Here is a 27,345-nt window from a genome sequence, read left to right as displayed (position 1 = left end):
CAGATTCAAGGGCCCTCATCTTTCATAAGTTAGTACATGGTTATATAATTCTAAAAGTTCCTATTTAGAAGAAAGTAGCAGACAAGTTGTACAGGTGTTTATGACTTGAACACAAAGCAAGTTCTGTTTGGGTGTCTAGGTTTGCTGGGCAACAGAACTATCTAAAGGCTGACTCTGAAAATGGTGTGTGGGCTAGCTTGCTACAAGTTTGAGGAGTTCTTGATTCTATCCTTTCAAGGGCTCAGTGTTAATTTCACTGACCAAGAGAAAAAGACCCATGTATAGAAAATAGTAAAATGAAATAGAAAATCAGGAGACTTTTCCAGTTATGATCACATGAGAACAGAAACTATAGTCCATTGATTCATTTTATTTTTCCAAATAATCCCTGTAATGATTAACATTATACTACTTTTCCATTGCTACTATAATAAATCACCATGCACTCAGTGGCTTAAATAATACCAAATTCTTACTCTGCTATAGTTCTGAAGGTAAGATATCCTAAAATTGGAAATTTGGAATGTGTTACTTCTGGAAACTCCAGAAATAATCTTTGTGCTTACCTCATCCAGTTCTTGAGGCTTCCTGAATTCTCTGGCTTGTAGCCATATTTACTATCTTCAAAACCAATATCATAATATTTCCCAATCTCACAATGTGTCCTTCTGCCAGACTCTAACTGTAATCCCCTCCCTCTAAAACTCATGTTTATATTAGGCCCACTTGAATAAACTAAAATTATCTCTGAACAAGTGCAGCAGTGGTACTCACTAGGGACTATGTTGAAAATGAACTATACAACTCGTGGTTTGGAGACAAGAAGAAAAAGCCAGGAGAAAGTTCAAAGGAAGGAGTGGCATGGCCCTAAAAGAAATGTGTTCATTCCCTAACTTATAGAATGGTAACCCCTAGCCCGGTGCTGGTGGCTCACACCTGTAGCTACTAGGAGGCTGAGATCTGAGGATCACAGTTCATAGCCAGCCCTGGCAGGAGCGTCCGTGAAACTCTTATCTCCAATAAGCCACCAGAAAAGTGGAAGTGGCACTGTGACTCAAGTGGTAGAGCACTAGGCTTGAGTTGAAGAGCTGAGGGACAGCACCCAGGCCCAGAGTTCCAGCCCCATAACAGAAAAAAACAAAAACAAAAAAAGCAACCCCTTTTGTACATCACCTTTTTAATAACAAAAAAAGAAAAAGTAACAATAAAATGGAATTATCTCTCCACCTTAAGATACTTAGTCAGAATTGCAAAATTCCTTCTGCCATATAAGGTGATATATTTACTTGTCTCAGATATTAGGATGAAGATATCTTTGGGAAGTTATTATTCAGCCTACAAATACCAAGGACAACTCAATATCTGTGGCTGTATTCACTGGCCTATATTTCCTAGTATCCCAAATAGCTCCCTCTGAAATATATAGTATTGTCTGGATTTTTTATAAGAATTTTTTTCAGGAGGTTTCTATTAAAACAAATACATTATTTTTCTACCATGTTAATGTAAAAAGTGGTCATCTATCCTTTAAATTCCCTATTAACCTGCACCTAGCTTGGAGACGGGAACCTGGCTTTAGGCCTATTAGGGAGAGGCTGACAGTGTGGCCAGCATGAAACTGTACAGTACTACTACAGAGGCCCTGAGATGGGTGGAGTATTAGCAATCCATTACTTACTTCTGCCATAGAAACAGAAGAATATTCTTGTCTAGCCTACCCAGTAGAGCTGGAAGCTTACTGGTGGCTTAGTTAATGTGAAAATGGATGAGAAGTAAGTCTTTGCTATTCAATGCAATCCCTTTTTGGGGATTGCTTATTTCATATTTATTTCTAAGCCAGTTAGGTCTGTTTTAAGTGCTTTACATGTATTACTTCATCAAAGCTACATTTTTATCTTACAAAGTAGATATGATTCAAATAAGCAAACTGAGGCTTTGAGCTACTAGGAAACACTCAAAGTCATACAACTAGAGCAATTTGTCTTAGGACAATTTAGTTCCTCTTCGAGTCTCAGCTATAGGTATAAGCTTCCTTTCTTTCCTTCCTTTAGATGGCCTATTTTCAACTTGCCCTAAAAATTTGGGGCTTTAAATCTTTTTTTGTTTGTTTTTGTAAGTATGTTAGGCTACAAATCCACTGGGCTCAGTCTAACAGGCTGGGTTGTAACTTCAATAAGGAACAAAGGATTGTACAAATACAAGCACACATCTCATCTGCTAACCTATCATCTCTACAACAAGGTCAAAAAGCATCTTCCTAATAGTACTTGACTAGGAGTTTGTCCATGTGTCTTGTTCGGTGAGTAATGTACCATAGTAATAAGAACACATTTCTGCAAATCAACTCAGGCATGTGTGGCAGGTGGTGCAGGCTACAGTCTCAGAAGGCTAGCTGTAGTTTGAGATTTTTACAAACACCTCTTTTTTTGGTTCAAACTCCTAAAAGATGTGTGTTATACTCTTTGGAAACTTTTGGAAGCTGAGTGTATAGGAGAATAACAGAGTCCTAGCAGGCAAACAACAATCAGAAGTGGAGGGATTTAAAAAGCCTAAAAGATAAACTTGAACTTAGGTACTAGCAAATGCCATTTTCATGAAGCACCATATTGACATTAATGAGGTGAGCCAAAAGCACAATGATGTTCTGATGTTTCTGGATTAAAGAAAAATAAAAGGAGGTCATACTGTCAGCTAAATTCCAAAAAAAATTTTAAAATATGGGCAACTAAGAATGAAAATAAAGGATGATGATGAGAAAAAATTAAGATTAAAATAATTGTGACATGTGGCTGCCTTAATCTTCTGTCTGGTAGTAGGGGAAGTAAAACCCTTAAAACAAGCTGACAATGGCATGTTGGGAAGTACTGAGGAAATAGATAGCAAGGGAGGCTCTTTCTGTCTTTCTTTGTTTCTTTCCTTCATTTCCTTCCGTCCTTTCTTCCTTCCTTCCTTCCTTCCTTGCTTCCTTCTTTCTTTCTTTCTTTCTTTCTTTCTTTCTTTCTTTCTTTCTTTCTTTCTTTCTTTCTTTCTTTCTTTCTTTCCCTCCCTCCCTCCCTCCCTCCCTCCCTCCCTCCCTCCCTCCCTCCCTCCCTCCCTCTCTCTCTCTCTCTCTCTTTCTTTCTTTCTTTCTTTCTTTCTTTCTTTCTTTCTTTCTTTCTCTCTTTCTCTCTTTCTCTGGTCGTGAGGCTTGAACTCAGAGCCTGGGCACTGCCTGAGCGTTTGCTCTCAAGCCTGGCATTCTACCACTTTGAGCCACAGCACCACTTCTGGTTTTCTAGTGGTTAATTGGAGATACGAATAATATGGACTCTTCTACCTGGACTGACTTTGAACTGTGATCCTCCATATCAGCCTCCTGAGTAGCTAGGATTACAGGTGTGAGCCACCAGTGCCTGAATCTTTTTGTTTTTAATCTATTTATTTATTTAGTGCTGATCCTGGGGCTTGAACTCAGTATTTTGGTGGGTATAGTAGGAACCTCACTCTTCCATGTCCTCCACCCTTTATCCAGTGTGTCTCATAGATCCTTAGTTTTCCCTGAAGACACATTACCTCTTTGCTTCTCAGATGTACAGTCATGTAGACTTCAGCCTAGCAGAACTGGAAGATGGCACAGAGAAGAAAAACATTCTGTAAGATGGAGATAAAAGTCAATTCATTGTAATAAGAAAATTAAAGTCAAGCATGGGGCAAAGTGAATAAGCAATATAGGTAGTTAATTGTCCACACAGCCAGAATGCTATGCAAGATTGGCTTCTGAGAGCCTGGAGGGTGTAAAGCATGAATGTGTTGGTTTCTTGAACAAAGGGGCAGGTGTGGGTGAGCACTTCTAAAAGTAGGGCCAATCCTAAACTCTTCTCTGTTTTATGAGGACCTAAATATCAGGTTCATGCTTTCTAGTGCCTCCTTTAGAAAGCTTCTCCTTAAACTACTACCTGTTATGTAGAATTTGGAGCAAAAATGAGCCAGCCAGCAAGAACCACAGGTCAGTCATTATGTCTGATCATTAGAAACTCCTGTGATTTACATTTCCGCTGTGGATGCCTTTAACCAGTACATTGGTGTGCAGCCCCCAGACATGAGCACAGTTCTCCCTGTTCTCCCTTGCCCAAGTTCAATTCTATAGTCTTATCAGCCCCATTCTGTTCCCTTTCTGTCATTACATGTCCTACAGGAAACCCTCCCAGGATGGCAAAGATTTCTTTTAGGAAAATCCAGTTTGACAGACGTCACTGGCATCCAAAATATCATTTCTTTTTGCCAGGTGCTCAAATTCTGGCTCTCCCTTTCTATTCTGACTTGTGCTTGAGAAGGTGACCAGCATCACTAAGTATTCCAGGCTCTGCTGATAGTTTGGTGAGCTCAGCCCATGGGAGTCACTGGCAACATACTGAGGGTAGAAGGAAGGGAGAGGCCAGGAATTTCTCTTCCCTGATTCCTGTACTTTAGAAGTCTCTGAAAGTGTCTTTGTTCCTTTCTAGCTCCAGTTCTATTCAAATGATCTTGTCATAGTTGAGCTAGTATTAAAGGCCTTGTAGTGGGCTCCACTTTCTTTTTTTTTTTTGTCGGTCGTGGGGCTTGAACTCTGGGCCTGGGCGCTGTCCCTCAGCTCTTCAGGTCAAGGCGAGCACTCTACCACTTGAGCTACAGCGCCACTTCCGGTTTTCTTGTGGTTTATTGGAGATAGGAGTCTCACAGTCTCTCCTGCCCGGGCTGGCTTTGAACCGCGATCCTCATATCTCAGCCTCCTGAGTAGCTAGGATTACAGGCGTGAGCCACCAGCGCCCGGCTTATGGGCTCCACTTTCATGGTAAGCACCTCTTTCCTCTTCCTACAAGTGGAAATAGGATTTTTTTTTGTTTTTGTTTTTTGTTTTTTGCTATTGCTAAATCTCTGAGTTTTCTAACAATCCTGTCTGGATTTTTCAGCTCTTGTAATTATCTTTATAACTATCTATATTGTTTGGAGTTTTCTAAACACACACACACACACACACACACACACACACACACATGAATTAACTGGCATACAGAAAGAATGGAAGATTGTAGAACACTGAAGCTGACTTGGGAATTGGCTTCTTCACTCATGATTGGTCCTGATGCAGCTGGTGAGTAGGATACTGGATAGAAAATGGTGGCTTCAAAAGTGAGCATCACTAAGTTCCATGTACTACTCCTTATTGCCACGCAAAGATCTGCCAAGACCCAGGTGTGCAATGAGGTCAGTCTGGGTCACCTTCCTTTTGTATAAACATGGTCTGGAAATGCCTTGTTTTCAGGAATTTCTTTGTGAAGATTTAAATACCATCATAAAATATCTTCATCACAATAAAAATGCAAAATACAGAGTTGCCGTTCTGCACCACATCCCACAGCGATGCAGAGACATTATTCAAATGTGTTTGGGACGATTGCTGCACATGCGCTGCAGGCTGACGAGGACTTAAAAATAGCACATTCCATTAAAAGGAGAAATAAAAAAGGTAAGAAAGACTCCGGTAACAGAAGAAGGGACTGCTTTCTTTGTCCCTTTGTAGTACAGATACCAGCCCCCTTAGCAGATTCTTTGTAGAGTTGTAATGTTTAGTTTCCAGGAAATGTCAGGGGCTGGAAGTACATAGCTACAATGTAAGGGGACCCAGAGAAAGGTTGAAGAGACAAAGCTAGGGACAGGAGAGAGCTCTCCTGCTCTTCTTACTGCATCAGTTACCTGTCATTGCATGGGTGTATTGCCTGAGTTGCTGGTGCCAGATTATGGAAATAGCTGTGGAAGAACTGAGAAGGAAGGACTAAGAGGTGTACTGGGGCTCTTGGTAGAAAGTTCCAATTGCCATGATCTAAAATTTTTTAACTTCCATTTATATTTCAAATAGAAAAGTCAGACGCTGTAGAACCTACTGATTTGCCCAGATTCCCTAAGCCAATGTGTGGCAGAGCAAGGACTTTTTATCTAACCTAGTGCTTACTCTCTCAATGGAGTACAAAATCTGGGAAAGGGTGGGTCTGATCATTTGAGTTGAAATTTACCATCCTCATCAGATAGAATATGAAGGCTCCCAATCAGAAGTCCATGCAGTGGAAGAGTCAACCTGAGGAATGAGAGGAACCTTTGCCAAATCCCCCTGCTAGTCTCTTTTGGCTAGAACTAGATGATGAGGAGACAAGACAGCTAACCTTTCAGAGCTTCATTTCCCTCTTCAAAAAACAAGGCAGAAAAATATAAACCTTAACTACTTTGTAGGCCACTGAAATGATTCAACATGTAGAAAACTGTGGAGAAGAGGACATCTTTGCAGATATCAGGGAAAAGTGGAAATTGGCACATTTTGTGGGGCCAAGAAAATAAAATTTTAGGTTTTCAGGCAAATGTAGTCTATATTGCAGGATGCAATTACACACGTGTTACATAAAAGCAGCCGTTTATAATACCTATGTGATGCATAAGGTTGTGTTTTAATAAAACTTTATTTACAAAACAGGAAATAGGTTGAATCTGGCCTTGGGGCCATAGGCTGGCAGCCCTGGAGAATGTCCTCCCACTTCCTTCAGTGTATCTTTTTACAAAACCTCCTGACTTCCTCTATTCTCTCCTTCCTCAGACCCAGAACTTGATGACTCAGCCCAGCTTTATTTTTGGAGCTCCAGCTTTTTAAAGTAAAACAGCTCACTAGAGGGGTTTAAGACACATAGTCATCTGCACAGGGAAGAAAAAAACAGCTAAGAGCACATTTATAACCAGTCACAGCCACCTTTCTCTATGAATATGTTTATGTCTGCATATAGACACAGAGCCACATATGTAAAATAACAGAAAAAAGATCGTAGCTGTAGGTTTCATTGAGGCTGTAATATAGGAACTAGATATAAGCATAAACAACACTTTTATATTTTGAGCTCTAACTTTTTAAAGCACATTCCCATTTATTTTCACTTATCTCTATACGATTTATGAGGGAGTTTTGACATATTGGGGATGAAACAGTTATTTACCTGCTGTCATAAATGTGGCTGGTTGAAGATCTTAAGCTCTGCTATAGTGTGGTTTTTGAATGTCTCTTGAAGGAAGGCTCAGTGTTAAAGTCTTGGTTCTTCAAAGTGTTGCTACTGGGGAGGAGAGTAAAGACTTCATGAGTTGGAACCCAGTGGAGGTCTTTAGGTCATGGAGGGCCTTTGAAGGTGGATTGTGGGACCTTGGCTTTTACCTCATTCTCTTTTACTTCCTGGTCATGAGCACTTTTGCTCTACCTCACATTTCTGCAATGATGTGCTGCCTCTCCATGTGCACAAAGCAACAGGGCCAATCATAGACTGAAAGTCAAAATAAATCTTTGCTCTTAATAAGTTGACAGTCATGGAAAAGTGACTAACAGACAGGAGCAACAATCTTTTATTTTATGAACTCAGCTGGGCAGTCTGGCTTGGTTCAAGGGAAAGTGCAGCCAATGAGGTCTGAGCTTGGACAGAGTGGCACATTAGCTAGGAGAACGTTTCTTACCACCTCCCAACATGAGCGTCAGAGAGCCAGTCTTCTTTGGCAATTTTTACTTTTATCTCCCCTGGTTAAAATTATGTCTGTTAAGTGATGTGTGTTTTAAATGCTCTGGGATTAGTAGGGGAACACATAAATCATTCCCAGAAAGTACTGAAATAGGACAGTGCTGGAGTGATCACTTTTTGAGCCATGGTTAGGTTAATCATCTGTGAGCAAGCTAGAATTAGAAATCTTCCTCAGGCTGAAAGAAGGAAGTGTGATATATCTATAATTTCCACAGATGTCCATGGCGGGGAAGTGTGGTCACCAGCCATAACACAGAAAGACAGACAGGTATGTAAGGTGGCTCTTGCAGAGCAAGGAGTACAAAGAGACATTGACTTTATTGTAGAAAAGTGAAGACGTTTTGTAGTTGGTATTCAACAATGCCATGTAAGACACCAAGAATGAAGACTTCACTGCTGTGACTGAGCCATGTGAAAAAGCTAGAGGCAAATAAATTGCTTATGCAGAATGTCATGATCTTTGGGGAAAAGCTCAAGGACACTTAGAAAAATGTCATTCTGTCTGTCATAGAAGCCAGATGTTGAGGGATTGTATCAAGCCCTCACATTACAAAGGTTTGAAAAAGCCACAGTCTACCTGTGTTGTAAGGTAAGAAAAACAGAGAAGCCATATATTGAAGGATCAAATCTTGGAGTCTTTATTGGAGCACTCGCCGTCTGTAGGCAGCCAATTGTGACAGAGGCCTGCATCCAGCAAATACATTTAACACAGAAACAGAGTCATGAAGTCCAGAGAGGAAGAAAGACAAAAATAATACCAACAAACCAATTCAACTCCAATGGAGAGCTGAAAAGGGATGTCATGGTGATGGGAGAACAGCCAGGGGACAGGAGACAGGTCAGGAACATGGAGACATGTGGCCTAGCATAGTGACACATGAGCTGGTCTGGGCTTAAATAGCGTCAGGCCAGGGGATAGGGTCACAGGAAACTCCCAGTCCCAGGCACTTGACTGACAGTGTTTTCTTTCTTTGGTAGATTGTCCAGATTGAGTCTGTATCCTGACTATTATACACACAGACGTGCAGGTAGCTTTTCAGCATACTGACCTGATGGATGGTGGACAGTTGGATCACATGGTAATTCTAGTGTTAATTTTGAGGAGCTTCCATGCAGTTTTCCATAAGATTTGTACTAATTTGCTTTCCTACCAATAATGTATAAAAGATTCCTTTTAATGCATTCTTTTCTTTTGCCAGTCCTGGGGCTTGAACTCAGGGCCTGAGTACTGTCCTTGGGCTGTTTTGCTCAAGGGTATCTACCCCTTGAACCACAGTGCCACTTCTGGCCTTTTCTGTTTACATGGTACTGATGGATCAAACCCAGGGCTTTATGCATGCTGGGCAAGCACTTTACCACTGAGCCACATTCCCAGCCTTAAATGCATTCTTAAGAATGCTAGGGGATAAACAGAAGTCTGTGTGTGTGTGTGTGTGTGTGTGTGTGTGTGTGTGTGTGTGTGTGTGTGTGTGTGTGTGTGTGTTCACAACCCATTCCTGCTCCACAGAATAACTATCCAACCTTTCAGAATCCTGGTCCTCAAGTCACTGCTGTCATTTTTTGCTTTTGAAACACCATAAAGCATCACTTATTCCCAGGGCTTACCATCTGCCACCAAATCAAATATTGTTTGTGGGAAACAAATGCTTCCAGCAGTGCCTTGAACTCCCAGCACATAACATTCCCCCAAGAAATCTGCACTGACACCCATGGGCTTATCTCTATTGTGTGGAGTAAATAGAATCATGAAGCTGTGTTTCTTTTCTATTTTAAACTGCTGCAAAAAGAAGAATACTCATGCAGTTATTCCTGATTACACTCACAGTGGGGTGGGGGATGGGAAACTCTGCAGTGAGGAATTGAAGGAGCTCTGTGCAGTTTTGCACATTTGACCCTCCCAACTCAGTAGAGATGGATGGATCCCGAATGTCTGAAATATAGATTTTGACAAGGTGGTTCCCCTTTACCGTCTCATGTCTGCAAATCTTTACTTCTGACATGAAAGGGGAAGAGGGAGAGGTTGCTAGACAGAGATGTACTAAATATATGCCTAGTCCCTAAAAATATGAATAAACAAAGAAGGAAAGGGAGAAAATGGAGAACAAACTCTTTAGATTAGAAGTCCCACTGGGGGCAGATGGTTCTTACTACCCTGGTTGTTTTGTCACCAGTGCAAATCACCGTGGACACCCTTGTCTTTATCAGTAGGACAAATAAGAACCCCAGCTCAGTTCCTTGAACTCCTGAATTAAATTGTTTTTCCCCACAAGACCCCATTGAATCCCAGAATACATAAAACAGTTGTGCTGGAAGTCTTTGCTTCTAGTGGTAGATTTTGCCAAAGAACTAAGCTCAGGCAAAGACAGTGGATCTGTCTCTGGAGTAAAGGGAAGGGGTAATAGAAGCTGGCTTGCTGGGAGAGATGATTGGTGGCGTGCTTGGAAGGCCAAGGATGGAAAGGGAGGCTAAAAAAATCAAGATTGTCTATTCACACAGCTCACATCTGTGAGCTGATATAAAGTACAAGAAACTCTCATGATGAGTCCTAGCTGTACCAGGTGTCCATAATAGTTTGTGACCTTGGAATGACATTCATACTTTCTGAAGCTCTCTTTCTTCATGGCAGATAATAGTGTTCTAGTTAGCCTCAAAGGACTTTATGGTAATCAAAGGAGAAAACACATTAAAAACACTGTGAAACCTGTAAAGTACAATGCAAATACAAAGTGCATATACATTTTAACACCATTTATGAGTAACTTAAGTAAGCCAGGTGTTATTAAGGCACTAATTTCCAGGCTTTCAAAAAACGAATTCTAAGTAAGATTATTATTAAGACTTAGCTAATATATAGGTAGCTGTTTCACTACATAACAGACCTATTATTTGGGTCTATTCCTGTTCATTAGTTACATTCCACAGCATAACTATTTGGATACTTAGCATACAAACTGACAAATGAGCCATTGTTCTAATTTAATTAGATTTAGAACAATATTTTTAGCACATAATGACTTTCTAATTTGTAAATTTACATTTGGGTTTTTGAATTGGTATGGATGAATAATAAAAACCTTTCATACTTATATAGCATTTCATAGTTTACCAAACACTGTTACATATTTTAATTCATTTTATTTCCTCAGTGCACAGTGCAGATTATTACATCTATTTTACAGATGATAAAGCCAAGATGGAGAGTACTTACTTTCCTAGGGCCACAGAGCAAGCAACCAGGCCTGGTCTCCATAAAGGCCTGTTTGTTCCCTGATACATCATGGTAATTTCCTTGATCCCTCTTACCAAAGACCCTAATACCACTCCTGTGAATTTCTCACATCTCTAAAAGTACACAACACAACTTGTAGCTGCTACTTTAGTTGTTGGTTGAGTGAAACTCAAGTTTGCTGAATCACAGCTCCTGAGATAGTTGATGAGAGCCATCAATCTCTTTGGGAGAGGGAAAGATTTTAAGAATGGCAGGGAGCTCCCCAGGATTCTAGGACTGTCTGTTAAGTATTTAATTAAGGATTTAATTTAAGGAATCCTCTTTTTTTTTCTTTCTTTCTTTTTTTTAACACTTTAATGTACTATTGCAACCCTGTCCTAGAGTCAAGGCCATTTGGCACTTAGAAGCTGTTTATTTGTTTGCTTGTTTGTTTGCTTGTTTGTTTGATTGGTTGATTGACTGATTTTGTGCTGATATTAGGGCTGAAAGTCATGACCTTGCATTCTTTTTTTTTAATATATATTTTTCATTGTAAAGATACTGTAGAGAGGGTTTACAGTTACATGAGTAAGGTAATGAATACATTTCCTATTGAGCGTTGTTACCCCTTCCTTTGTTTTTTCCCTACCATCCCTGTTCTTCCTACCTCCCCAACTCCTCCCTCCACACTTCACCAAAGTTGTAAAGTTCATTTTCAACATAGTGTCTTGTACATCTCATTGATACAATGAGTCAGCCTGTATCATTATTTCAGCTTTTTGTTATTTCCCTTCCCCTCCCAAAATTAGAAAAATGTATATATTAGATGAAGGGCACCAACATCAAATACAGTGAAAACAGGGGTTATACCATGGGGGGAGAACATATAAAAGAAACAAAAAAATCATATAGTACATACAAAGTACATTAAAAAGAACAGCAAGGAAGATAAAACCTCTTGTGTCCCTATCTTGGGGTTCATTTTGCTTAGCATCATCTTATATGGTCATATGTACATAGCTTTTTTACCTTTTCTGCTTGACTTAGACATACACTAGTTATTGCAAATAAGGGAAACCATAGGACCTATGTTTCTTTGGGCCTGGCTTACTTCACTTAATATAATTTTTTTCAAGTCTTTCCATTTCATAACAAATGGTATGGCGTCATTCTTTCTGATGGAAGCATACAATTCAATTATATATATCACATTTTCTTGATCCATCTACTGAGAGGCATCTGGCATTATTCACCAGCTATGGTGAATAATGCTGTGATAAACATAGTTGTGCTGGTAACTTCAGTATGGCCTTGTTTGTGATCGTGAGTAAATGCCCAAAAGTAGGATTGCTATGTCATAGGGGAGCTCTGTGTGAAGCCTTTGGAAGAACCTCCACACTGCTTTCCAAAGTGGTTGAACAAGTTTACACAATGCAGTTTGAACAATGCAGTAGGGTTCCCTTTTGGCCACATTCCATCCAGCATTTGTTGTTATTAGAGTTCTTGATTATAGCCATTCTAACTGAGGTGAGATGGAATCTCAATGTTGTTTGGATTTGCATGTTTTTTATGGCTAGAGAATTGGAACATTTCTTCATGTATCTTTTGGCCATTTTTATTTCCTCTTTAGAGAAGTCTCTCTATAAGTCTTTAGCCCACTTATTAATGGGGTCATTGTTTCTTTGAGGATTTGCTGTTGGGGGATTTAATTTTTTGAGTTCTAAGTATATTTTAGATATGATACTCTTGTCTGTTGGCTAGTGAAATCTTCTCCCAGTCTGTGGGCTTTCTATTGATCTTGCATGCAGAAGCCCTGCAGTTTCATGCAATCCCATTTGTCCAACCTTTCTTTGATTTGTTGTATTTCTGGTTTTTTATTAAGAAAAATTTGACCTGTGCCAAGGAGGCCTAACATTTCTCCTATTCCTTCCTATAATGCTTTCAGGGGGTCTTCTTTGACTTCGAGGACTATGATCCATTTGGAGTTGATTCTGGTGCAGGGTGATAGATAAGGATCTAGGTTTAATTTTCTACAGGTGTTTAACCAATTTTGCCAGCACCATTTACTGAAGAGACTATCTTTCTTCCATTCTATTTTTTCAGCTCCCTTATGGAAGATTAGGTGGCTATAGGTCTGTGGGTTCATTTCTGGTCTTCAGTTCTATTCCATTGGTCAGTCCTCAGGTCTGTTCCTGTGCCAGTCCCAAGCTATTTTGAGTATTATGGCTTTGAAAAATTTGAAGTTTGGTATTGATATTCTTTTAGCACTGTTCTTTCTGCTAAGGATTGTTTTTACAATTCAGGGTCTTTTATTGTTCCATATGAATTTTTGGGTTACTGCTTCTATTTCATTGAAGAATGAGGTTGGGATATTGATAGGTATCACATTGAATTTGTAGATTGCCTTTGGTAATATTGCCATTTTCACAATGTTAATCCTCCTAATCCAGGAGCATGGGAGGTTTTTCCACTTCCTTAGTTCTGCTTTAAGTTCATTTTTCATGACCTTGCATTCTTGCTTGGCTTTCTTGCTCATGGGCGTTACTCTACCACTTGAGCCATGCCTATATTCTGGCATATTACTGTTTAAAAACTTTGTGGAATATTTGCCTGGACTTCCTGCAAACTGCCATGCTCCAGATCTCAGTAGCCAGAATAGTGTAATTATGATTACAAGCATGAGCCATTGATCTTGGCTACGTGCACTTCATTTTGTTCCTGATGTGTTGTGTGGCCCAGCCATAGAAGTGAGACAGAATGCAAATAAAGCAGAAGTGACTGTGTTTTTTGTTACTAAATCTTGAAAAGGTTATCTCATTCTGTTATGTTCTATCAAAGTCACAAACAACTTTAGTATGACACAAGAAGGGACTATCTGAGAGTGACTACCAGGAAACAGAAAGTGTGGGACTTGTTATGACTGGCTATGTCATGCAGGGAGAAGATGAAGCATTCATGAATGGTGATCAGGCTATAATCAGATAGACACTGTTATTGGAGATATGATGGCTTTGTTGAATCCCAGGGAAGTATCAAGAAACACGCTCTTGTCGTGATAGGAAAAGTTGTATGAAGAAGACCCCCCCCCCTCCAACAAAGTCACTTACCATTTGTGCAAGTCAACAACTACCATGATGAGTCTTTGGGCAGAGAAGCCCAGAGCCCTCACAGTTGTAATGAGATAATAAAGGCCCAGGTGGTATAAGGTTAGCCCCTGTTGGAATTTAAGCACTGTGAAGTGCCCAACTGGCTAGTTTAGTGACTGGTTTGACCTCACTAGTATATGGCAGCTACTGGAAAGTTTGAGATTGGAAAGGATTGACTGTAGTTCTGCAATTTGCTATGAAGATTACAGTAAATTTTTCCTCACATCCATGCATTTACTAAATAAATGTGTAAGCAAATCAGTGTAAAATAACCCTTACATCTTCCAAGAGAAATATGATGAATTCCAGCTTCTGTCCTTAAAGATCATGCAGGGAATCTATGTAGAAATCTCATTTGAGCATCAGAGAGTAATATTCTAAAGACAGGACTCATATCATTAGAGTAGTTTTATATAACAGAAGCCTGAACTAGAGCCAGATGCTGCTGAATGATAGCTGGAACATTTAGCACTCAAGTCTCAAGCACTTTCCCTGAGAGGAAAGGTTACAAAGCTGATTAGATGTCCAGAAAAAAGTGAGATTTTTTTTCCCTTCAATATTCTGGTCATTTCACACTTTTAATACTACCATTTTCATCTGAGAAGCCATTTTTAGTATTTATCATGCTAACTCCTAAAACCTGGGGTGAGATAAAGGTAGCCAAAATATTTGTATTACTCATGTTTTAATATAATTTCACCATTTTAAAACATTTAATCCAGTGCCTAGTCTAAAGTAAACATTATGTAATTGTTTAGCTTATGTAAAAAAAAATAAAAAGTAGGTACCACTAAAGTGGTCCTGCCTTGATGCTAGGAATGAATTACAGATAAGCTGGCAACTCCAGAGCATGATGCTACGTAGGATAAAAGCAACACTGTCCAGACTGGGGTCAGGGGAGGGAGGCACGGAATAACAGAATCCACGGAGTTATTTGGTCTCTGAGCAAGGTATGTTACATCTCTGAACAAGAGGCTGCAACAGAATGGCGGGACTTATAGATCAGCAAATGCTAGTGGGGGCAAAGGTCAGGTGCAGCCCTCTGCCTTCACACAGGAAGGACACATTTTAGCAGCATGGAGCCTAGGGAGATGATGCTAAAAGTGACTTCTCTGCTCTGCTAAGTTTTAGAAAAACTTCAATAATTGCTCCATCCTGTAAATTTCTTGAAGACCTCTGATTCTAAATTGCTGCCATTACCTTGACCTTATTAGTGTGTTCTGTCCTTCAAATTCCGTAGCTCAGCTTTCAATTCTCAGACCTTCACCCCAAATCTTACAATGGAATGTTTTGGGGACCTTCAGGAGATTTCTTACATTCTTTATGCTTTGGGTGTGTGTGTGTGTGTGTGTGTGTGTGTGTGTGTGTGTGTGGTGTGCACACATATGTGTATGCTGAGGTCTGACCTCAGTGCCTTTCACTCTCACTTGGCCATTTTGCTCAATGTTGGTTCTCTACCAATTGAGCCACAGCTCCACTTTTGGCTTTTTGCTGGCTAATTGGAGATAAGATGTTGTACTTTTCTATCCAGGCTGGCTCTTAACTGATTTTCCATCTTTTGAGTAGCTAGGATTACAGTTATGAGCCACCACCATCTGGCTTCTTTATGCTTGTGAAATGTTCTTCCTAGGTAAGTCCTGCCCTCTACCATCTTGATTTCGATGGCCATCAGTGAGTTCCCAGTCTTCCTTCCATGGAAGCTGTGCCTAAACCACCCCTCTGCTGCACTTCTGGGGCTCTGCCTTGTTCTGTTTTGTGCCCACATGCAAGTGGATCATGCTTCTATTTAGAAATATTCTTCCTACCATGCATAGTTATGAATGTTTCTCTGTGTGCACGTTATTGGTGATCAATGGGACTGAGACTGCCCTGCCTGCCCTGATGCACCTGTCTGTACCTTGGGCCCAACCAGAGTGAAGTCTGGAAAAGGAAAGTAAGTAAGGTGGTTGACAACTTTGATGCATACCCCCATGGGGAGGAGCCCATTGGGGCAAGTGTGGGGAGGTGGGGGGGAAGGGGGAAGAAGTACAGAATGGCCAGGATCAGCACGTGGAAAAGTACAGAATGGGATAGGCCAACACTGAGGAGGCAGTAAACTCACAGAAGGGAAGCCTAGTGCAGAGAGGGGCGAGGCCAGCAGCGAGGGAGCGGGGCCAGCAGAGAGGGCAAGGTGTGAACCCTGCCTGCTTGCTGGAGCTGTCAGCAGTGTTAGCTTACACGGCATCGAGAACACACAAAGGCAATATTTAAGACCAAAGTCACACAAACTTTACCACTTGAAGGTGCTTGCTTCAAAGTGAACAATACTCAGGACATTTACAATGCTACTTACTAGCCGTACCTGGGCGTTAAGCATTTCATCACCCTAAGAGCAAGCCATACCCATTGAGCATCAGCCTCAAGTCTCTGTCCCCAGCAGCTAGCAGATATTCTTGGCCACTATTTCTGTCGATTTACCTAATCTGATATCTGATACAGCTAGAGATAAATGATATGTGCATTCCTCTATCTGCTTTCTTTTACTGAGCTCTCCATCTTAATAATTCATTCAGGTTATCACCATTGGCATATAATATTTGTATTTATTTCTTGGTACAATACAAACAGCATCTCTAAGAAAGTGAAAATGCAACATGGTAAGGGAGAAAACATTTGCAAATTGCATGCATTAAGGCACTCATATCTACACTGTAACTCAATAGTAAAAGACAGCCAAGGGCTGGGAAGGTGGCTCAGTGGTAGAGTGCTTGCCTTCCATGCATGAGGCGCTGGGTTTAATTCCTCAGTACCATATAAGCAGAAAAAGCTGGAAGTGGTGCTGTGGCTCAAGTGGTAGAGTACTAGCTTTGAGCTGAAGAGCTGAGAGACAGTGCCCAGGCCCAAAGTTCAGGCCCCACTACCAGCAAAAAAAAAAAAAAAAGACAGCCAATTCACAGACAGTGGGAAAGCAACCATCCAAACTAGTAACTTTTGTCAGGTTAAAAAAGAGCACTAAACACTACTGATCTGATGATTGACATCACAGAAAAGTATGCCGTTGGCATGGTGAATATAAAAGCTAGCACAGCACAAGTAGTGTCACCTTGGCAAAATTAAAGGAAATGGCAAACAAAGACAAATTTTCCAGTATGCAGATGTGTAGAATCAACAGAAACCAAGCTCAGCAACTTGATAAGTTTTGCTAAGAACTTAGATGGAGGAGATAAGAGTACTGATTGTGAAGGTAAGTTATTTACCACCGACAACTTATGGAAACACCCTAGATGGCCTTCAGTGGAAGAATGGATTGAGAAAATGTGGTAACATATAATGGAATTTTACTCCTCCATCAGGAAGAATGATATTATGTCATTTACAGGGAATCAATGGACCTGGAAAATGTTTAAGTGGAATAGGTCATGCTCAGAATGACAAAGGATGCGTATTTGCTTTCATATCTGGAAGTTAGATACAAATTATATATATATATATATTTATTTAATAAATATGTATATATATACACATAGTAACACAGGTTTTATGTATATTTACAAAACCTTACTAAATAAATATGGTATATGTGAGGGAGGTTCCCAATGGTGTATCTCCTTTGAACAACTAACAGTTTACCAAAATAAATACCAGGAAGCTAGAACATGTGTTAGCTGGAGGTGATCACATGGGGGCAGATGAATGGAGAGAGGAAGGATGGGCAAATGAAATCATAATATTCAATATACATATGTGAACATAAGACCTGGTAATTTGAGGGAATGGATAAGGTCTGGAGAGAGATAGAGAATGATGAAAGCGGTGACATTGATCAAGACGTGTTGTATTCACAAAGAGACATGTTGACTTGAAATCCCTTTATAGAATACTTAAAGATAATAAAAGAGGTAACAATCATGAAGGTAGAAATTATATCCTAGAAAAGGTTCTATTAGCTTTTATGTTATTAGTGCACTGTGTCATGTATTTTGGTCTACAGCCTGTTCTGGAGGGAGCTACAGAGCTTCAGCTGGGAGATGCTTCAGACATTTATTTCCTGGGGTGGCACATTGCAAGTGGGTTATTAATTACATTGACTCTTATTGGTATGCTAAGAGAATGAAGTCTCTTAAAAGAACAAATGATTTAATAAATGAGCAGATGTGTGACTTTAATGTAAGAGATCCTTGTTGTAGATGGTTTTTAAGAACTTTTTGTAATCGAGGAAATTTGGAGCAGGGCCTATTGGTAGCATTATATAACACTTAGGTCAAGTGGTTCCTAAAAGTGAGTTGGAGAATGTGGTCTTCAGGGAGTGGGTGATTTGGAGTATGAATATCATCTCTAGAAGGGGTTATGAAGATGTTCCTTATTCTTTGAGCTATGTCATACACTTCCAGAAGTCAGAATGGGGAGTTTCTCAAGTGAGTAGCACAGCAGTACATTGACACTGGGAAGCTTCCACTGGTGGCATCTGGGGTGTTCTGGAATTCGCAAGTGGCCTGCTTTTCTGGTCCAGGATCTGACAAACTGGGGATGGCATAGGCTTCAGTGGACTCAAAAATGAAATCATAACTTCTCTCCAGTGGCTGAAAGCCACAGTCAAAAGTTTCCTATCAGATTTGCAGAAACAGCAGAACTGGAGTTTCTTTACCTTGTATGACTGAATTAAGTGTGTCAGGAGCTTTCTCTATGTGGTAGTTACCTTTGCATGTATGGTGAGCAGAGTGTCCAGAGGTCAAGGAACAGAAGAAGTTCAGGGTGTGGTTGTCTCTCTGGCTTGGGGAGGGTCTTGATCTAGTGCTACCAGATTTTCCTTTCTCCAGAAACTCCTAGACAGAGGTTACATAAAACAACCATCCTGACCTCTTTTCCTACTGTGGCTAATGCAGAGGCAGCCATGCTAAGTGCAGACAATGTCCTGGGGGGACACTCTGTGCATTAAAAGGAGACACCGTACACAGAAGCCAAATCCCCAAATGTGCTTACCCATCCTTCCAATAAACTGAAGCTAATGGACCTCAGAAAGAAAATTCTCAAGAGAAGAAAGAAAATAGGTACTGTGGGAACATCTTCATTTTCAATGAAAGTGAGAAATTAGTTCATATCTTGAAGCAAAGAATTTCAGCTTCCAAGGCTCTAAAAAACTGGTTTCCTCTGCTGTAAAACAAGCATGGGGTACCAGAAACAACAGGGACAAGAAAATAAACTTAAGCCAGGCAGATAACTAAATGCTCATCTGAAAAGATGTGCTAATGACCCTCAGTGATACTAAATTATGCAATTAGGAAGATGGGAAGCAAACACCCTTAATTTGAAGGGTGTATAGCATTTTTTCACCCCCTACTGATACCAAACCCTCTTTTCTGCTGAACTCATCTGTCTGCTGCTCTTGAGCCATGAAATTATTTGTCATTTCTCTCTACTGAACTGTTAATGGAGAGTACTAAAATTCAATTTAAGAGTGGGAGTTAACACTTAATGCTATTGTTGATGATGGATGATAGGATTTAAAGGAATGTCCACATTGTAACTTTCTTTAAGGTTATAAACTAGCAGAAAGAAATGTCAATGTAGAAGAAACCAAACACATTCTTGGGGAAATAACTGTTTGTCAGACTTCATCATCCCTTGGAAAATGCAGACAGGAAATCCCATCATATAATTTCAAAACACTGTATGGAAGAATGCGCTGCACCTAGGCAGTTAACACAGATTGTTGCCTCCTAGATGGAGGAATGCTGATGGGCCAGCCTGGATGTCAGAAACTTCTAGATGTTTAACAAATTTGGTTGCTCTCCATTCTGGGACAAATCTGGATTACATTTCCCAGCCTCCTCTATTGCCAGATGTGGTCATGTGACTGGGCTGGGGATACTGCACCTGTTTGAAAGTGATACACCATGACCCATTTATGAATGTTTCTGGTGTCACACACTCCCTGCTCTCTCTGTGTATGGCTTCTTCATAGAAACCACATGTAGGAGAGGGCCAAGCTAGAGAGTGGAATAAAACAGGCATCTGAGTGACTTTAGACAATGTCCACCAATCAGATAAATATTTGAGGCCTTACATGAATAACAAATCTATTATTAGGGTAAGCCCCTAAGACTTTGGAATTTATTTCTTGAGTCAGTGGCTAACATATTCTTCATTTCTTTAGCATAACTGACTACCTTTAAAAACTGGCCAAGATTATGAGTTTGGTGAGCAACTGACATTAAAAAAAGAAAAGGGAAAGTTTAAAGTATTTCTCTCATTTAACAGAAGCTTTGTATCCTTTAATAATTATTTGTTTTATAGTTGTTTTAAATTCCAGATTAGATGTGAGAATACAGGATATTTCAGTATTTAGCTTATCTCATTTAGCAAGATCTCCAAAATCATTCATATTGTTGGTGACAAAATTGCTTATATTTAATGGCTGAAGAGTATTCCATTGTACGTGTACACCACATTTTCTAGTCAGGTGTGCCACCTCTGACCCACTTTGCCAGCTGCTTACCCCCTATTTTCTTTATCTGTTCATAACTTAATAGAGCTTGGCTCAACTCCATAACTGATGTTTGCGAACTGCTGCAATAAATATGAGAATGTAGGTATCTATTCAACAAGCTGAGTTATAAATTAATATCCAGATGTGGATGATATGGGATTCTATAATAAATGAATGCTGTGTATTTAAATTTCACCAGGAAGATACATTTGATATGTTTTAATGACAACAATGATAATTATTTGAGGTGATAAATATGTTGATGTGACTTAGTCATTGTACATTGTATTCAAAATTCATAACCACACTTTGTACCTGAAAAGTACATTCAATACTATAGTCTTCTAATAGAACAACAATTACAAAGCATACAGTAACGCTCAGTGCTGCAGAGCTTGAAGCAGGATGGCCACAAGTTCAAGGCCTGACTGGACTACATAAAGAAACTCTGTTTCAACAAAAAAATCAGAACATTGGTGTTAGATTGATCTGAATGCAAGCCTACTCCTCCAAATGTGACCAGATCAACTTGGGCAAAGCGCATAGTATTTCTGAGTCTTGATTATCCAACTGAAAACTCAGGATGTCCACAACTACCTCTCTTATCAATGAAAGAAAGAAACAATATCACATGTGTCAATTCTTAGTCCATGGTCCATCACAAGTGTTCATCATGTTCCTCTTGTCCTAGCATTTTCTTCCACTCAGTATGCAAGTAGGCACTGACTCAGGCTGGCTTCCAAATTTAAGGCTCAGCATGGGCAATTTAGTACAGGCCACAATGAAAAATAGTTAGAGACTAACATTTGCTCTAGATTACTTGAGTGTAAGTACTATAAGCTAGGAGCTTAGAGGCTGAATTCAGCCTTTAGCTGTATTTCATGTGTTATGCTATTAAGAAATTTAAAATTAGTTGCCAGTGTTTAAAAATCCTGAGAAAATTCCCATTTCTAGCTTTTCTTAAATAACAGTGTTCAGTACCTGAGGTACCTGGCTCATGTTCTCCACTTTAGGATCAGGGGAGTGGAGCTGAATGGCAGCTGCCTGCTCTGAGTGAAGCCCACAGCCTTCCATGCTAAAACCTCCCAAGGTCCTACCTCTCCTGCTACTATTTGTCTGGCTCCTGGATCATCCAAGTTTGTAACCCCTGGAGCTCTAGATGGTGAAAAATTGAAAACTCCATGGAATACCGTGTACCTGGTACCACTTTTAAGTATTTTTCCTATGACGTAATTTAATCTCTACAACCAACTTACAAAAGGGAGATGAGCTTGCATTCCTGTATTTTTCAAAAGAAAACAGAGAAACAAGAGGAAGAACTAACTTGGCCAAAGTCATTCGGCAGAGATGGAATGCCAGCCCAGGAAGTCCAGTGCCAGCGCTGTGCTCACAAACTATTACCTCATACCATTCTTCAAGTGAACTGGACCTTAGTGCTGCTAGCTCTGTGTGTGTGTGTGTGTGTGTGTGTGTGTGTGTGTGTGTGTGTGTGTGTGTGTGTCTTGCCCTTCCCTACCATGTCCTCTTGATAAACAGCCTGCAGAAATTTGCTGTCTATTTGTGGGGAAAGCTAGATGGAGATTCATTTTGGAAATTAATTCTAATTCTTGAGGGAATCATGTAGAGGATCTCAGTGCCTTAGTAGATGGAGGTTAATTACCTGTGACTTTGGTTGGCAGAGAAAGTACCAAGTGAAATGGAGAGAAAGCCAGAGTCTGACAATAGGTATTAGCTGCCAGATGCCTCTTTTCCAGCTCCAGGAGGAAGTAAGCTCATTGAAAACATCTCCAGCTCCCTGTACTCTGTAACAATAAGGAGGGCTTTCTGAACTGATTTATTTGTACCCCTTCATTTTTTATGATGTCACTAGATAAGACCTCAACTACTGAGAAATAAACAAAAACAAAAATATTCTGACAGCCTTACTTGGGGTAGTAATGACCTTAAGGCCCTGTGTTAATAATGTCACTGACTCAGCTACTGGAAAACCTTTAGCACCAAAAGGTTAACTGGTTTGTCTGGGCTGATAATCTCACAGGTCTCCTGGCTCTTGCCCAATGTTTTAGTTCTGTCTCTCAAAGATTTCAATAATAATCTCCACATTATTATTCAGACTGTGGGTTGTTTCTTCAGAGCTTAGAAACATTTTTATTTGATTTTTGAATCTCATAACAATTTTATGATACAGGGACAGCCAATTTATTAGATTTGTAAATGATGAGACCTGAGTTTGAGATGACTAAAGTCGCTGCTGTTTACAAAGTAGAAAGAAAGAGACAAAATAAACCCAGCTTCTTTAATTCTGACTTTAATGAGAATCCTACCCCAGTAACTGCCTTTGTACCACTTCCTCCTTAGGGTCTAGAAATCTGGAGTTGTTTCAGAGTCTGGACACAAGTACCTGTACCAGAAATGATCCCAAGGGGAAGAAAACTAGTCTACTATCTTGTGGATACTCTGAAAAAGTATAATACTCAGGAACCAGGAAATGGGAAGTTAGATGGAAGACTTGTCAAAAACAAGAGAAGCTGAGAGATGCAGTTTCAACTTGAGATGCTGGAGAAAAAACCCAAAACCCTCAGGAAAGTTATATAAACAGCTAGGATATAGCAAGCAGAACTGCAGAAAAAAAACTCTATCAGTATTGCACTGGCCAAATGAGACCACAAAATGAGCCACAATGACTCATCTAAATATGGATTTATTTTTATTGTATAACAAGCAATCTGGAAACATGAAGTCCAGGGCTTGCATGATAACTACCTAAAAGCGTCCTTAGCTTTCTTCTCCTTCATCCTTAACAGGGAACTTTCATTCTCCTGCTCAAAATGTGGACATAATAGCTGTTGCTCTAGAAAAAAATGTCAAAGGGCTAAAGAAAAGTGGGGACTTGAGACTTCCCTGTCCTCTTTTACTTTTGAAAAGGAAGTTTGCTATGTTACCCTGGTACACTCAAACTAGTGATCCTAACAGGTGTGTACTACCAGGGCTGCCTCAAGATTATTCCCTTTAAAAGAACTCATCTAGTTTTCTAGTTTTCATACATTCCTAATACATTTGTCTAAATATTGTTGGCCTGAATAATGTCACCTGAATTCTCCTGGCTGAAAAAGAGTTTAAAAACTGAGCTGCTTTATCTGTAGGATTATCACATAGCTATTCTAGATGGAATGCAGTTATGTGACTACATTAGTCCGTTTCCTAACAGAGAACAGAGGGCTCATCCAAAGTAAAGTATTAAGGCTATAAACACATATGCCACATATGGGGCAGTAGGTGTAGGGCATATCTAAGGATTGTTATGGGAATCTATCCACAGAGCCTCCCATCGGCCCCAAAGGATAGAGAGTGCATAATACAAGATCCAGGAAGGCAGAAGTAGGGAACACCACCTTGAACACAGCCCTGACTTTCAGCCCAAGCAACTACAAAAAGAAAAGACACTAATAGCATGTGCACACTTCTCCCTGGCTATCTGCCATATCTCCCTCCTTATTGATCAAACCAAATAGAAGAAAGAAGGCAAGTGAACCTTTGTAATAATCCGTGAGGCCCGGATAATCAGCGGGGCCCAATAGTCAGCGTGGCCCCGAGGCCCGGCCTGCTGGAGGGGGCGGGGCATCAAGAGGCGAGCCTCACCGCTCCACAGACCGGGCCACAGAGCAGGGCATTGAGAGGCTGACATCATCGCCCCACGGGATGTGCCTCCTGAGGGGCGTGCCATGCCGCCGAAAGGGGTGGGGCGTGCTACTGGAGGGGGTGGAGCGCCAAGCCCACATAGCCAGCTGCCTATTGGGATTGGACAGGGGGCAGCTTGGGGGAGGAGCGTGAATGGTTTGAAACCATTCATAGGGAGGGGCGCAGCCTATCTGGGCAGATATAGGATGCGTGCTCCGAGGCCCGAAGAAGGTTAGGGATAAAACAGTTCCGAGGGTTGTGAGGGGAGTCGGAGGAGACCCGGAGTCCGGAGGAGGAGGAGAGTAAGGGAAAAACCCGAGTTCTGAGGGAGTACAGTAGAGGAGGGAGTAGGGGAAAGCCTGCCGGAGCAGAGCAGAGCAGGGCAGGCCTGTGGAGGGCAGGGCAAGCCTTTAGAAGCCATTGGGGCCTCCTTGAGAGGTCATCTGGGGCCTCGTGGAGAGGTCATCTGGGGCCTCCTCGGGGGAGTCATCTGGGGCCTCTCCAGAGGGCATCTGGGGCTTCAAGGAGAAGGAGGAAGGGAAGAAAGGGAAAAGCCTTCCCCTTCCGAGCTTTGGAGGTGTGAGGTTTGGAGGTTTGCAAACAGACTGATTTGGTGGTTTGCAGACCAACTAATAAAGGTGTGTGTGGGAGGGGTGGTGTCAGGGCTGCCTGTTGGAGGCTTGGAGGTTTGGTGGTTGAGGCTGCTCTTGGATCTGGGTCTCTAGCCCAGGACTAGGTAGTCTCAGGCCACCTTTCTGGTGTAAATAGTGTAAATAAACTTCGTTGACCTTTCACTGTGCCTCGATGGATTGTCGGGCTCTCTGATGGCATCCATGGTAGGTCAGTGTCCTGAGGCAGAGAGCAAACCCATGGGAGGCAGGTTTATTGTCAAACAGACACATCTTTGCTGGAACTGGAATATTTTGGGCTGCCTCTCTCACTCTGTTTGCAACCACTGCATTCTGTTGGCCTACATACTATCATCCCTGCCTGTTCCCTTTCTCTTAGCCAAGTTTTTCTCCTCTTCAGGATTAACAGGGGAGGATGCTGTCTTTAGTCTCCAAAGGGATGAGACTCCACAGGGATGCTATGCTCTCTTTGAACCCTTGACTTATGCAAGCCCCTGCAACATGTTCTTGAGATATACCCACCCAACTGAGGTTCTTGCTCTCCTGTAATTTTTGTTTTCACCAGGCTCCATGAACTGTTGTGTTTATTCCTGGCATTTTTCTAGTAAAAAATATAGCACTGGGATGTATCAGACAGTCCATAAGTGTTTGCATGTATTTTTCATTATAAAACAGAAAATGCCCATGGGTTAGAAAGTATGGAATATATGTATAGGTGTTTGGAATATTTCATTTCTGCCTGGAGGATTATCCCTGCTGTAATGCTGAGAATTACTCTGGGAGAGACTGAAACAGCAGATTCTGTGTCTTCCCTGGGCAATACAGGAGAGGCTCTGGCAAATACAGGCTTTTAAGACAGTCAGATCTCTTTGTTACTCTTTTGGCTTTCCTCGTACATCCTTATAATATGCAGCTATTTCTCCCATGTATAGGTATTTATTCTCACAGATGACTTGGTCAAATGGTGCCTATATAACTCTCTGGTTCTGAAACAAGGATGTATGTGATAGATCTGGGGAAAACTTTTTGTTACCCTAGACTCTGAGCTCAGTTTACAGTCATTTCTCCATCCATATTTTGTCCAAGGATCATCAACATTTCTGTCTTCTCAGGAGACAGCAGAAAGGATTTACAGTTGTATATGATCTGGATAGTGGGTAGTATAGCTATTATACAAAACCCTCTACTTATTCTGTCCTCAGTTGATAGGATCCTGTAAACTTTTCTATCCAGCTTGCTTTGAAACAGAATCCTCAGGTCTCTGAGTAAGTAGGATTATAGATAGGCATGAGCCAATGGTACACAACTCATTAGATGCTTATCTCCAAAATAACTAGCACAAACTCAGGCTGGAGGTCAAGCTTTAGAACTAGAGCATTTGCAGAGTAAACGAACAGTAATCACAAGGCTTTAATTTCAAACACAAATACATCCAATGAATAAAGTTAACATCATTTTTAACAAAAGAGAAATTGATAATTTATTAGTAATAGCTGAATATTCAATATGCTACTTTCAGGAATAGAAAAGTTAGATTATATCAGCAAGAAAAGAAAAGATTTGAAACACACTACCCAAGTAGACCAAAGAAATACACAGGGAGCTTTTTACCCACTATCAGGATAATAAATATTCTTTCTGGTTTTTTATTGTCAAGGTGATGTACAGAGGGGTTACAGTTACATAAGTAAGGTAATAAGTACATTTCTTCTCAAACTTGTTACCTGTTCTCTAATTTTCCCCCTACTTTCCCTCTGCCCCAGTCCCCCTCCCTAAGTTGTACGGGTCATTTCCAACATACTGTTTTGTGAATATTGCTGTTGCATTGGTTTCTGCCTTCTCCTTTGTCTCATCATTCAGCTGTTCCTCTTCCCTTCCCCAATTCAGAAAAATGCATATTCAATACCAGGGTACCAAAATCAAATACACTGACAACAGGGGATATGCTACAGGGGGAAGAACATACAAAAGAAACAAGAAGTCACATACTTCATTAAAAACAACAACAAAGAAAATCTTTTGTGTCCATGTCTTTGGAGTTCATTTCATTTAGTATCATTGTATATGTATATAGATATTGAGCTATTCTGTTCATCTGCTAAGATTATCCTAGATGTATACTATTATTGCAAAGGGAAACCATGGGACCTATGTTTATTTGAGTCTGGCTTACTTCACTTAATATGATTTTTTTCTAAGTCTTTCCATTTCCTTACCAATGGGGTGGTGTCATACTTTCTTATGGAAGCATAGAATTTCATTGTACATATATATAACACATTTTCACGATCCATTCATCTGAGATGATTCCATGTCTTAGCTATGGTAAATAATGTTGTGACTAACATAGTTGGGCTGGTAGCTTTAGTGTGGCCTTGGTTGTGGTCATTTGAATAAATGCCCAAAAGTGGGATTGCTCTATGTGGAGTCTTTTGAGGAACCTCCATACTGCTTTGAACAAGTTTACACTCCCACCAACAGTGCAGTAGGGTTCCCTTTTGGCCACATCCCCTCCAGCATCTGTTGTTATTAGATTTCTTGATTATAGCCATTCTAACTGGGGTGAGGTGGAATCTCAATGTTGTTTTGATTTGCATTTCTTTTAAGGTTAGAGAAGTTGAGCATTTCTTCATGTGTCTATTGGTCATTCTTAATTCCT

This window comes from Dipodomys spectabilis, unplaced genomic scaffold (assembly GCF_019054845.1).
Source record: "Dipodomys spectabilis isolate Male_0828 unplaced genomic scaffold, ASM1905484v1 ptg000052l, whole genome shotgun sequence".
Taxonomy (NCBI): Eukaryota; Metazoa; Chordata; class Mammalia; order Rodentia; family Heteromyidae; genus Dipodomys; species Dipodomys spectabilis.
The sequence above is the reverse complement of the archived record's forward strand: the minus strand, read 5'-3'. Positions refer to the sequence as shown.